The sequence below is a fragment of the Ptychodera flava genome, unplaced genomic scaffold, assembly GCF_041260155.1.
Source record: "Ptychodera flava strain L36383 unplaced genomic scaffold, AS_Pfla_20210202 Scaffold_32__1_contigs__length_2955704_pilon, whole genome shotgun sequence".
In the NCBI taxonomy this organism is placed as follows: domain Eukaryota; kingdom Metazoa; phylum Hemichordata; class Enteropneusta; family Ptychoderidae; genus Ptychodera; species Ptychodera flava.
In genome coordinates this window covers 2514196-2525490 of record NW_027248354.1, presented here as the reverse complement: position 1 = coordinate 2525490, position 11295 = coordinate 2514196, and the positions used below count along the sequence as shown (strand labels likewise).

Sequence of the window (11295 nt, the reverse complement as noted above, 5' to 3'; positions counted from 1 at the left end):
TTTGTTATAGCATTCGAGAAGTCTGATTTTGTCAACCATCGCTAATACTAGTTTCCTTGGCTTGTGCTTCTTCGTTACAGCAGATAAGAACGGCCCCAATGTGACGGTCATTGTTGTTGTTGTTGTTATTGTTGTTGTTTGTGTTGTTGTTGCCGGATTCTTATCTATTTATGGAGGAAAAAAAACAAATAAATAATCGGTAAGTACACAAACTTAACGAATAACACGATTGGAACTAATTTGGATAATTGGATTTTCATAATTTGCAAATTTCTCAAAAGAGTTAGATGCCCTATAGCCGAATGTTGCAATATTACAAATTACTCATAAAAACTAGTGTGTAATAAAAGAAAAGAAAATCAGATCTGATAACATATGTAGATTAAATCGACATTACTTAACCATCACATTATCCCAATTAGTTTCAATTGTGTTGAATAAGTTTTATTTCCTTTTCAGAAGGCAAATTGTGCTATTTTAATAAATAAACCGAGAGAGAGAGAGAGAGAGAGAGAGAGAGAGAGAGAGAGAGGAGAGAGAGAGAGAGAGAGAGAGAGAGAGAGAGAGAGAGAGAGATCAAAAAATATTTTTATCGCCTTGTTATTGCAATTCTAAATCCCTTTCGGCTTCCGGTAATAATATCATGTAAGATTGTTGTATCGCTTCAGTACGAAATGTGAGAGCGATGTTAAACTAATCGCCATTTTGTCTTGACTCTGTTATATATTGTCATATCTTCAGAGAGAAATGAATTATAATTGAATTGGGTATCTTAAAGTGGCACTCCCACTTGGTAATATTTAAAATCACATTCTTTTAATGCCAAGGTTGATATTTTACGTGGCGACCATGGCAGATTTTAAGATATCGATAAAAACATGTCCTCAAAAAGTAAAAGTTTGAATTCCGGTTACCCATCCAAGTTAAGCTTCCGAACATCGGACGTTCGGCACTGGTGCCATTGTCAACTAAGCTATGGAGTACGAGTCTACGCTAGCGCTGCTGTACACAACAGTACCACTCACGTCGGTGAACGGTCATGACCCGAGGGAGAAAGCTGAGTCTTACTGACTTTGCGAAAAATCGAAAAACCTTTTATGCCGATTCCACCAGAATTCACATAGGTGACTGGCACAGTTACGTGTGTTTGATACATAGCGGCCGCGACGTGCTATGCATAGACGCATACCATGCGGCGGCCACTATGAATCAAACCACGTCTAACTGTATGGCAGACGACAAAATGTAGGCATCAGAGGCGGACAATATTTTACATGTAAAAACTGATATTTATGTGGTATTGGTTAAAAATATAATATAACTGATTAAGAATCATTTAAACGACACAAAATAAGGAGAATGTTTTTAAAAAACTTACATGTTTTTTATCGATATCTCGTGACCGCGCGCAGTTGCCAAGTCAAATATCAACCGATGCATTAAGAAAGTTTTTAAAATGTTACCAAGTGAGAGTGCCTCTTTAAGAGTCACTTAATTATCATACTGCATGGAATCAGTTTGTAATTTCATAGGAAGCATAAGGACGAGACCTATACGCAGTGATGATGACGGTTTATTTGACAGGCCTTATTAAATGGACAGACCGATCCCCTCTCTCCTCGCAGGAAAAATATATAACTAGTAAAATACTAGGTCTGTTTGAGCTCATATGTGATTGAATTTGTCTGCAACTTTAGGTTTTCAATTGTCTGATCTCATTTTTGCTTTTCGTCTCAAAATTTGAATTGTTTTGATATGTACTTTTCTGTACAGGAGATTAATTTTAGTAATAAACGTTCATTTGAGAAATCAAAAATCAAATCTTCTTCTTCTTCTTCTTCTTCTTCTTCTTCTTGCCTTCTGTCAATGACAGAATTGTTTTGTTTTTTTTTCAGATATTATTGGTTTCTTTGCCCCTGTTGCAAGTGATATAGCTACCTGTTTGTCTTTATACCAGTTCTCTCCGTCTCGCTTCAGCTTCAGTGTCCTACTTATTAGCCATTTTGCAGTTTTCGCCGTTTTAATAGTGTCGAACTTTGCTAAGTTTTTTTTTTTTCTATAATTGACCATCATTTGCGAATGGTAAAAAACCTTGTGTTGATGCGATACCTTATGAATTTTATGAAATATCTGGTTTCTTCTGGCGAAAGTCACTTTCCGATGGCCTTCTTCAAACGTCCTGTTCTAGAGCTGTTATAACACTCCTTCTGAAACGAGGTGATAAATCCATTCTCAAAAACTGGAGACCTGTCAGTTTGCTTTGCTCTGAATATAACATTTTCACTAAACCTTTATTGGTTCGCTTGAAGCAAGTTTTGCAAGATATTGTTCATGTAGATCAAAGTTATACTGTTTCAGGCAGACGGATCTTTTACACTATTCATTTAATTAGGGATTGCATTCATTTTCATAATCACATGAATCTTCCTCTTGGTATTCTTTCTTTGATCAGGAAAAAGCTTTTGATCGTCTAAGTCATAAATATCTTTTTCAAACTCTGCATGCGTTCGGGTTTGGTGAAAATTTCATCAATTGTATTAAACTTCTGTATAAGCTTTCTGATGCCTGGCGTTATTTTCATAAGCAGGCTAAAAGTTTTACATAGCAGACAGGGGAGCAAAAATGTCGCATTGATACTTTCTTCATTAATAACAGGTTGACTTTAAAAATTAAATCTGTGTCTATTGACTCTCCTAGAGATTTATCGGACTACTCTCTTGTTTTTCTTGTTTTAAATATGAATTCGAGTGTCAACAAAAAATTTAGTTTGCAATTCTTGTGACGAGACGAAATGCAATTAATGGTCCTGATCCCTCAATCAGTAATATGCTTGTTTCTGTTTTAAAAGGCGAGTTTGTTCTCGCATTCTAGAAGAATATAATTACTTCACGCTCAATTCAAACATAAGTGCTTTCAAAAACATTTGGTGTATTAATGACGTCATTGCTTCCGTAGACATTGATGGAAATATTACTATTGATTCAATTTTGTTGTGAATACTTTTTTCTTTGTGATGCTTTTACCTCAAAGCACACTTTCCCTTTTGCCAATACCTAACTCGTCCTGGGCACCGTACTCCTCACGGAATGGGAGGGGGTAGTCAGTTGAGAAGATTCTTCGTTGGCATGTACATGCCAACTTAGAGTATGCCAACGAAGAGTTTTCTCAATATATCCCTTCTCATTGGCGGTTGGGTGGCTTTTTTCTGCAAGATGTAAGGTGTTGTTGTCCTTTTCTTTGCAAATTTCTGTCGCTTTTTCTTGTTTCGAAGTTTGTTTTTGCTTTCCCCCATTCAGTGGAGATTTTTCATGCACCTCGCATCTTGCCTTCTGTCACTAACAAAATTGTGCTTTTTTTCAGATTTAATTGGTTTCTTTGCCCATGTTGCAAGTGTTATAGCTACCTGTTTGCCTTTTCACCAGTTCTCTCCGTCTCGCTCCAGCATCAGTGTCTTTGCCACTTTGCAGATTTTGCTGTTTTTTAATAGTTCAACTTTGCTCAGTTTTTCCAATAATTGACCATCATTTTTGCCATTATACAATTGTCTGATCTCATTTTTGCTTTTCGTCTCAAAATTTGAATTGTTTTGATATGTACTTTTCTGTACAGGAGATTAATTTTAGTAATAAACGTTCATTTGAAAAAAATTCTTCTTCTTCTTCTTCTTTCTTCTCTTCTTCTTCTTGCCTTCTGTCAATGACAAAATTGTTTGTTTTTTTTCAGATATTATTGGTTTCTTTGCCCCTGTTGCAAGTGATATAGTACCTGTTTGTCTTTTCACCAGTTCTCTCCGTTTCGCTTCAGCTTCAATGTCCTTCTTTTTAGCCATTTTGCAGTTTTTGCCGGTTTTTATAGTGTCCAACTTTGCTAAGTTTTTTTTTTCTATAATTGACCATCATTTGCGAATGGTAAAAAAACCTTGTGTTGATGCGATACCTTATGAATTTATGAAATATCTGGTTTCTTCTGGCGAAAGTCACTTTCCGATGGCCTTCTTCAAACGTCCTGTTCTAGAGCTTTTATCACACTCCTTCTGAAACGACGTGATAATCCATTCTCAAGAACTGGAGACCTATCAGTTTGCTTTGCTCTGAATATAACATTTTCACTAAAGCTTTATCGGTTCGCTTGAAGCAAGTTTTGCAAGATATTGTTCATGTAGATCAAAGTTATACTGTTTCAGGCAGACGGATCTTTTACACTATTCATTTAATTAGGGATTGCATTCATTTTCATAATCACATGAATCTTCCTCTTGGTATTCTTCCTTTGAACAGGAAAAAGCTTTTGATCGCCTAAGTCATAAATTATCTTTTTCAAACTCTGCATGCGTTCGGGTTTGGTGAAAATTTCATCAATTGTATTAAACTTCTGTATAAGCTTTCTGATGCCTGGCGTTATTTCATAAGCGGGCTAAAAGTTTACATAGCAGACAGGGGAGCAAAAATGTCGCATTGATACTTTCTTCATTAATAAGAGGTGACTTTAAAAATTAAATCTGTGTCTATTGACTCTCCTAGAGATTTATCGGATTACTCTCTTGTTTTTCTTGTTTTAAATATGAATTCGAGTGTCAACAAGAAATTTAGTTTGCAATTCTTGTGACGAGACGAAATGCAATTAATGGTCCTGATCCCACAATCAGTAATATGGTTGTTTCTGTTTTTAAAAGGCGAGTTTGTTCTCGTTTACTTCACGCTCAATTCAAACATAGGTGCCTTCAAAAACATTCGATGTGTTGATTATATCATTGCCTCTGTAAACATTGATGGAATAATAACTTTTGATTTAATATTGTTGTGAACACTTCTTCTTTTGTGTGCTTTCACCTCTAAGCACACTTTCTCTTATGCAAAAACCTAACTCGTCCCAGGCATCGTACTCCTTACGGATTGAGAGGGGGTAGTCAGTCGAGAAAATTCTCAGTTGGCATGGCTCTTCTCATTGGCGGTTAGGCGGCATTTTCCTGCAAGATGTAAGGTGCTCGTGTTCTTTTTCTTTGCAAATTTCTGTTGCTTTTTCTTGTTTCGGTAGTTTGTTTTGTTTTCTCCTATTCAGTGGAGAATTTTCATGCACCTAGCATCTTGCCTTCTGTCAATAACATAACTGTGCTTTTTTCAGATTTAATTGGTTTGTTTCCCAATGTTGCAAGCGATATAGCTACCTGTTTGCGTCTTCACCAGATCTCTCCGTGTCGCTCCAGCTGCAGTGTCATAGCCATCTTGCATAAGATGCTGGTTTTTATATAGTCCAATTTTGCTTAGTTTTTTTTCAGTAATTGGTAATCATTTGCTATAACGCATTTGTCTGATCATTTTTGCTTTTCTTCTCAAATTTGAATTGTTTTGATATGTACTTTTCTGTACAGGAGTTTGATTTTAGTAATAAACGTTCATTTGAAAAATCAAAAATCTTCTTCTTCTGCTTCTTTTTCTTCTTCAGTGTTAAAGACATATTTTGTTCAAACCTAATGCAAAATAACTTATCCTTACAATGGCGTATCCAATGAAATGATTGATATTGGTCAATTTAGCAAAGGGCAATAAATCGTCACATAGAAATACGTCATAAGGTGTGTAGCAAACGATTTTGACTCAGTATCACTTCTTTTATGCGCGCATGTGCATACAATCCTGATGACTATTGTCTTTCAATTGCCCTTCCCTCATTGGACGCGTACATTGGATGAAGCTCATTGAAAATTGCCGGCGCTGGGTTGGTGTGCCTAGCCAATTTCAGGATGATTTCTTACAAGTGTCATAGGATACGGTATGATTTTAGACAGAAAAGCTAGTCGATCGATTGTTATGCAAGCATCTGACCGTTGACTAGTTTTCATCACCGAAAACGCTCAGAGTTCGTGAATTTCGCTGATTTATGAATCGGGCGGTGAAAAGCTTGAACGCCTTTTGTTCAAGTCTGTGCAGCAGTGGACAAAGGGCGCAAGCCTGGCAAAAGCCCTGCAGCTACAGCCACTCGGTTAAGCTAGCCGACATGTACAATAATGTCACATACAGTTATTCTTTATTAAAGTCATATAGATGTGAAGGTCGGCAACAAGCATTCAGGGCGAGGGTGCAAGCTGGGAACTGTGTTGAGATAGAGTGTATTGACAAACACACCAAAGTTCGTAAATTGTGGTTGTCAGCTGTCACACATTATATTTATTACAGACGGCTGCCAAAACACTAAAAAGACATATACATACATATATATATATATATATATATATATATATATATATATATATATATATATATATATATATATATATATATATATATATATATAATACACGAATGGGGCGTCACCAACGTCGGAATGTTTGGCACTCTTTATTCTGTACGTAAATGAGTATGTCTGAAAATCTTAAAACATAAATTATCCCAAATCAAATTATTCCAAATCAAATATGCACTTAAATAGGCCAAACTCGGAATTTGAATCGACCACGGTACGGTACGGGTGCATAGAGAAAGTTCAGATTATTTTTTAAATCAAATATGGGAAAAATCGATATTTTTGTCACAATGCAAGGAAGCTTGGTGCAGGTGAATGATAGAATTTTAAGGGGAATTTTTTTTTTCAAAGGCAGGAGAAAAGGGACAAGATTTTTTTACGCCACAGGGCAAGAGCTTCAAAAATGGAAAACTTGAAGGGTAAGTGGGCAAAAATATGTGGGGAGTGGGTAAAAATGTATTTGAGGCGCAGGAGGGTAGGTCGAAACATTTTCAGAGGGAAAATTCGATATGAACAGCATATTATTGCCCGTTGGACTTAAGATTAGTCAGTCAACGTTACTTGTGCTGTACAATATATCTTATCATAATAAGGACTCCTTTACAAGTGCATTTCTCGTTGGCTGCACCTGAAACTTCCGCAGACTGTCATGCTAAGTGGTAGTGGCAGGCTGTTGCGTAGATGTCAGCCAGTAACTACTGACTAGAAAATCCAGGCGACTGGGGTCCAGTCTTGTGAAGTCAGAGAATTGGAAATTGCGCTTTTGTATATCGAGGTCATTCGCCGCTAAATTGTCGATGCAACTGTAAAATTGTCTGCATCGGAACAGAGAAGAATAGACACCAAGAATCAATAAAAGGTTTAGGGTGATTGAATTGTCTTTTACGATTTCAAAATTCATCGACAGATAACTGACATATACGGACATATCGATAAATGTAGTTTTTTGGAAACGCGACGCCAAAGAACGAAATCCATATACATGCCTTATGCTTTGCACAGGTTTTCTAAACTTAGGCGTTGTATATTGGTAAACCTTGTTACGACTATGACAGCCGTAATTTCATTCAGTAACAGGAATGGAGTTTGCAGGGTCGATGTTTTTGATGAATCTAATTTTACTTTTAAAAGACATGTTAATTTGTTTTTGTCAGTGTTTGATTTTAAGTGTACTGTTTGTTTGTTTTTCAAATTTTAGTGTTTTTTTTTCTTTTATTTTCACGTCTGCAAGTGGCTGCCTGATTGCGCTCTCGATGAGCAAATAATTAATTGAATAAATAAATAAATAAATAAATAAATAAATAAATAAATAAATAAATAAATAAATAAATAAATAAATAAATAAATGTACATACACATGGACACCTCATGATCATACTGCCCACCTTTCAGATATTCGATATTTATTACAAATAAAAAAAAAATTGATTTGTAAAAATGACACTTTATTTCTTTTGTGTGTGACATTTTATTCGATATATTTGTAGAGAATAATACAAAATAAATAAAAAGTAAGGAGGTAAAGTTTGACCTCGCCACGCACATAAAGAAATGAAAATGCTTCAACTACGTAGAAAAACATCATGTGTACAACCACAGAAGGCGTGGAAACTCGAATTAATACTTTCTTGTGGCAGTACTTGATTGAATTCGGAAAAAAGTCTGGGACATCAATTAGCGACGAGAAATATAATACTTCGAAATGGTTGGTCGATCTATGACCCGTGTTTTATTTCGGAGTCGGACCAAATGATATAGCTTAAAATTGACAAGCCAACACATTTTTTATATCGATCAACGACAGTTTTGTTTCGAGTCGACGTCTCCTCTTTAAGTCCCCAAATCCCTTCGAGTGCCCCAAACATTCCTTTGATATGTACAGTCCAGCCCCGTCGATTCTCCCGCCCCCTCTAGAGGTGTTTGTGAGTGCAACCTAATTGCAAGTAAAATTCTAGGTGTTCATTTTTAAAAGTGCTGTGTGAAAAAATAAATGAACATGTAAATGAGTGTCTACGAATTACACGTATTGAGTGACAACAGTCGATTTCAATCATTCAATCAACTTGACGCACTCTCCATGGCTTGCTGTACACGAGTCTGTCTTGTCGACCCTTCACCCGTGACTTATTTTGTGCCCATCGGTTAACCTTTGTTTACGCAGACTCACACAAGTCAACTGAAAAGGGACTTTACCGTATACACAAAAGTGACAGTTGTTATTACGAATGTTGGAGTCCGCACAGGGGTCAACCAGTTTAGACGAATACCAATGTCAAAATACGTGATATAATAATGTCTACCGTTGCATCGTTGTTTCCTTGTTTAGCATGTGTGCTGTGTTAACTTGTATTCTCAAGAGAAGCTGCAGCTGATGTTGGTAAGTTCACTCAAATTATTACCAGGCATTTCGTGAATAACATATCGCGTCATGATGAATCAAAGGGAAACCATGGAATTTCAGTTCAGAAACAGCAAGCTCAGTGGTTCGGACAGAAATTAAAGGGGACGGTGGTTTTTTTTTCAAAATGACGCTGTGCGGAAAACCCGTCAGAAGTGTTTGCAAAAACGGGATTTGTATAAAGACGACGGTGACGTCATTGGCATGTTGCTGGCAACGCCATTTTGTTTGCGAATGACAAGGCTGGCTTAGCGTAAAACCATGGATGTCTATTTTTTACATCCATGCGTAAAACGGAACAGAGACCAAGCATTTTTGTTGCAAAAATTTTTGCAAAAATGGCTATCAAATAGATTCTCATTCGTAGGAAAATCTGTGATTCAAAGTGCGTGAAATGATATTTTATTTGAACTTAACACTGTTTAAAAGGGCTTTGGGAGAATAAAAAAATGGATGTTAATCAATATGGGTTAAACCAATTGAATTTCATACAAAGGTGGATTTGCAACCAAGGGCACACGTAAAACATCGAGATGCAACATTAAAAAATACACAAAGGAAACCAGCAAGTCGAAAAAAAATAAAAGACAGCATAATGTAGATAACGTTCATATTGTGTTTTCATACTGAATCGTGAAACATAGTATTTTCTTTTGAGGGTGTGACATCAGGCAGTATGATAAAGCCTGCCGTTACTCCGCACACTACGAGATCTCACAGAATAAAATTATAGCAAATGTCAATGTGTCACTGAAGAAATGTCACAGTTACAGCAAAAATACAAGAATAAATGTTTTGTAATGTACGTTCTTAAAGAAAAGACACAATACGGTAAAATGTATTTGTGTCTTTTGTTCTTTCATTTTGAGTCCTTGTTTCTTTGGTTAGTCACTTTCTTCTCGTGGTTAATTTTTCTTAGTGCACCGAGAAAATGTCATTACGTTTTTGTCCGCAGGTAATCTTTTACTTCTTGAGGTAACTTGAGTTAAGTTTCTTTTTCTGGCGCTTGTAAGTTCGTGACAATTATGCATGTGTCCTGTCAGGTTGGTTGGTTTGCAGAGTTACCGACGTTGGTTGATTTTCTTTCAGTAATTCTATTCAGCGATCTCGTTATTTGAGAATTTACTCACAGTGATTACATCCGAACGCAAAATTCGAAATGACAATTTAATCGAAAAATTCCGAGCTAAGAATAGTACTCAGGGATTTAATTCCTCCAAACCCGCTTGTATTTGCGTTATAGTAAGATTTAGTATCTCATTCCGCGTTTGCTCGAAGATTTGCTATGTGTTGCTTTGTCGTAGGTATGCGGTTAACGAGCCTTATTAAAAGTAAATAAAAATAAACAAAACAGATAGCATATTTGTCATGATCTTCCAAATTGGTGCAAAGAAAATTGATATTTCATGCTCTCGATACATTAGCGTCATTTGACGCGATAAATTCCGCGCAGTTCCTCTCTATTTAGACTTTAACAATGCTGGTGCCACGAAATGTCACCATGGTATCGACAACATTGTCCTGCTCGTTTACACTTTCAAAAATTCACCCAGTAACTTATTTTTCTCATGAAGGTATTCTGCGTACTACCTCCATGTTCTATTGTATTTCAAACAATCATAATATTGAGCCGTTGTTATCAATTTAATTTATTCGTAGCGTGGGTTTTAAACAAAATAATTGTAGCATGCTATCCGAGGAGGAGTGATAAGTTGTCCTTTTGTATTTTTTCTAGTGTCGGTAAATCAAAGTATTGTCTTATTGTATTATTTATAGCGTCGGTATCCGACATAGCCAAGATACTGTATAAATGGACACACTAACTCACAGATTCATGTATCTGCGGCCGGGCCGTGAGGCCTGGCCATGGTTCCGTATTCAATAAATCAGTTCCAGTTCTACGCCAACACGAGTCGTTAGTTCCGGTTTCTTTCTAAAAGATATGACAGTAGCATCACATCACCCCAAAACCACACTGAAGCACGCCCCGTACATTATCACGAAGAGGACCTTCAAACCGTACACCGTTTTCGTCAAACAATAACAACAACTGCGCTGGCGGTGGCGGCGGTACGTTGACTGAAACATTAGAGGATCTGATCCGAAAGGAACGCAATGAAACAACGAGGTAAGTTACTTTGTCGGTTCACCTGCTCAGGCCGTGATCCATTCCACATGGCAGCGTACAATTAAGCTTGGGTAGATTTCTTGAGAATGCAATACCGCTGTGGTAAAAAAAAAATGTGTCAGGGGAACTCTGAACTGCGACATGGTGGAGAACCCGGTTGAATATTTGCAATACAGAGATAAATATGTATCATCGGGAAAATGTCACGATTGGAGAACCCGGCACCATGGTCGTTGAATATTTGCAATACAGAGATAAATATGTATCACCGGGATAATTTCACGATTGGAGAACCCGGCACCATGGTCGTTAAATATTTGGAATACAGAGATAAATATGTATCTTCGGGATAATTTCACGATTCCCCTTTTCTGTGTTAGAGGGGTTAATCAGGTGCCACGATGACAATCAATCCGTTATCTTTTTAAACGGTATTTTGAAGAAAAATGATTGCAGTTTCGCACCGCCTGCTTACAACTGGGCGCCAGTTAGCAAATTCGTCGAAAAACGCATCAATAATGACGGCGCG

General features: G+C 36.8%; 1 long non-coding RNA gene across 1 annotated transcript; it reads left to right on the top strand.

Moving 5' to 3' along the window:
- Nucleotides 1-8327: 8327 nt before the first annotated feature.
- LOC139127441 (uncharacterized) lies at nt 8328-10469 on the top strand. The gene is made up of 2 exons (XR_011551007.1): nt 8328-8617; nt 10415-10469. It is a non-coding gene; the product is annotated as an uncharacterized lncRNA (long non-coding RNA).
- The last annotated feature ends 826 nt before the right edge of the window (nt 10470-11295 follow it).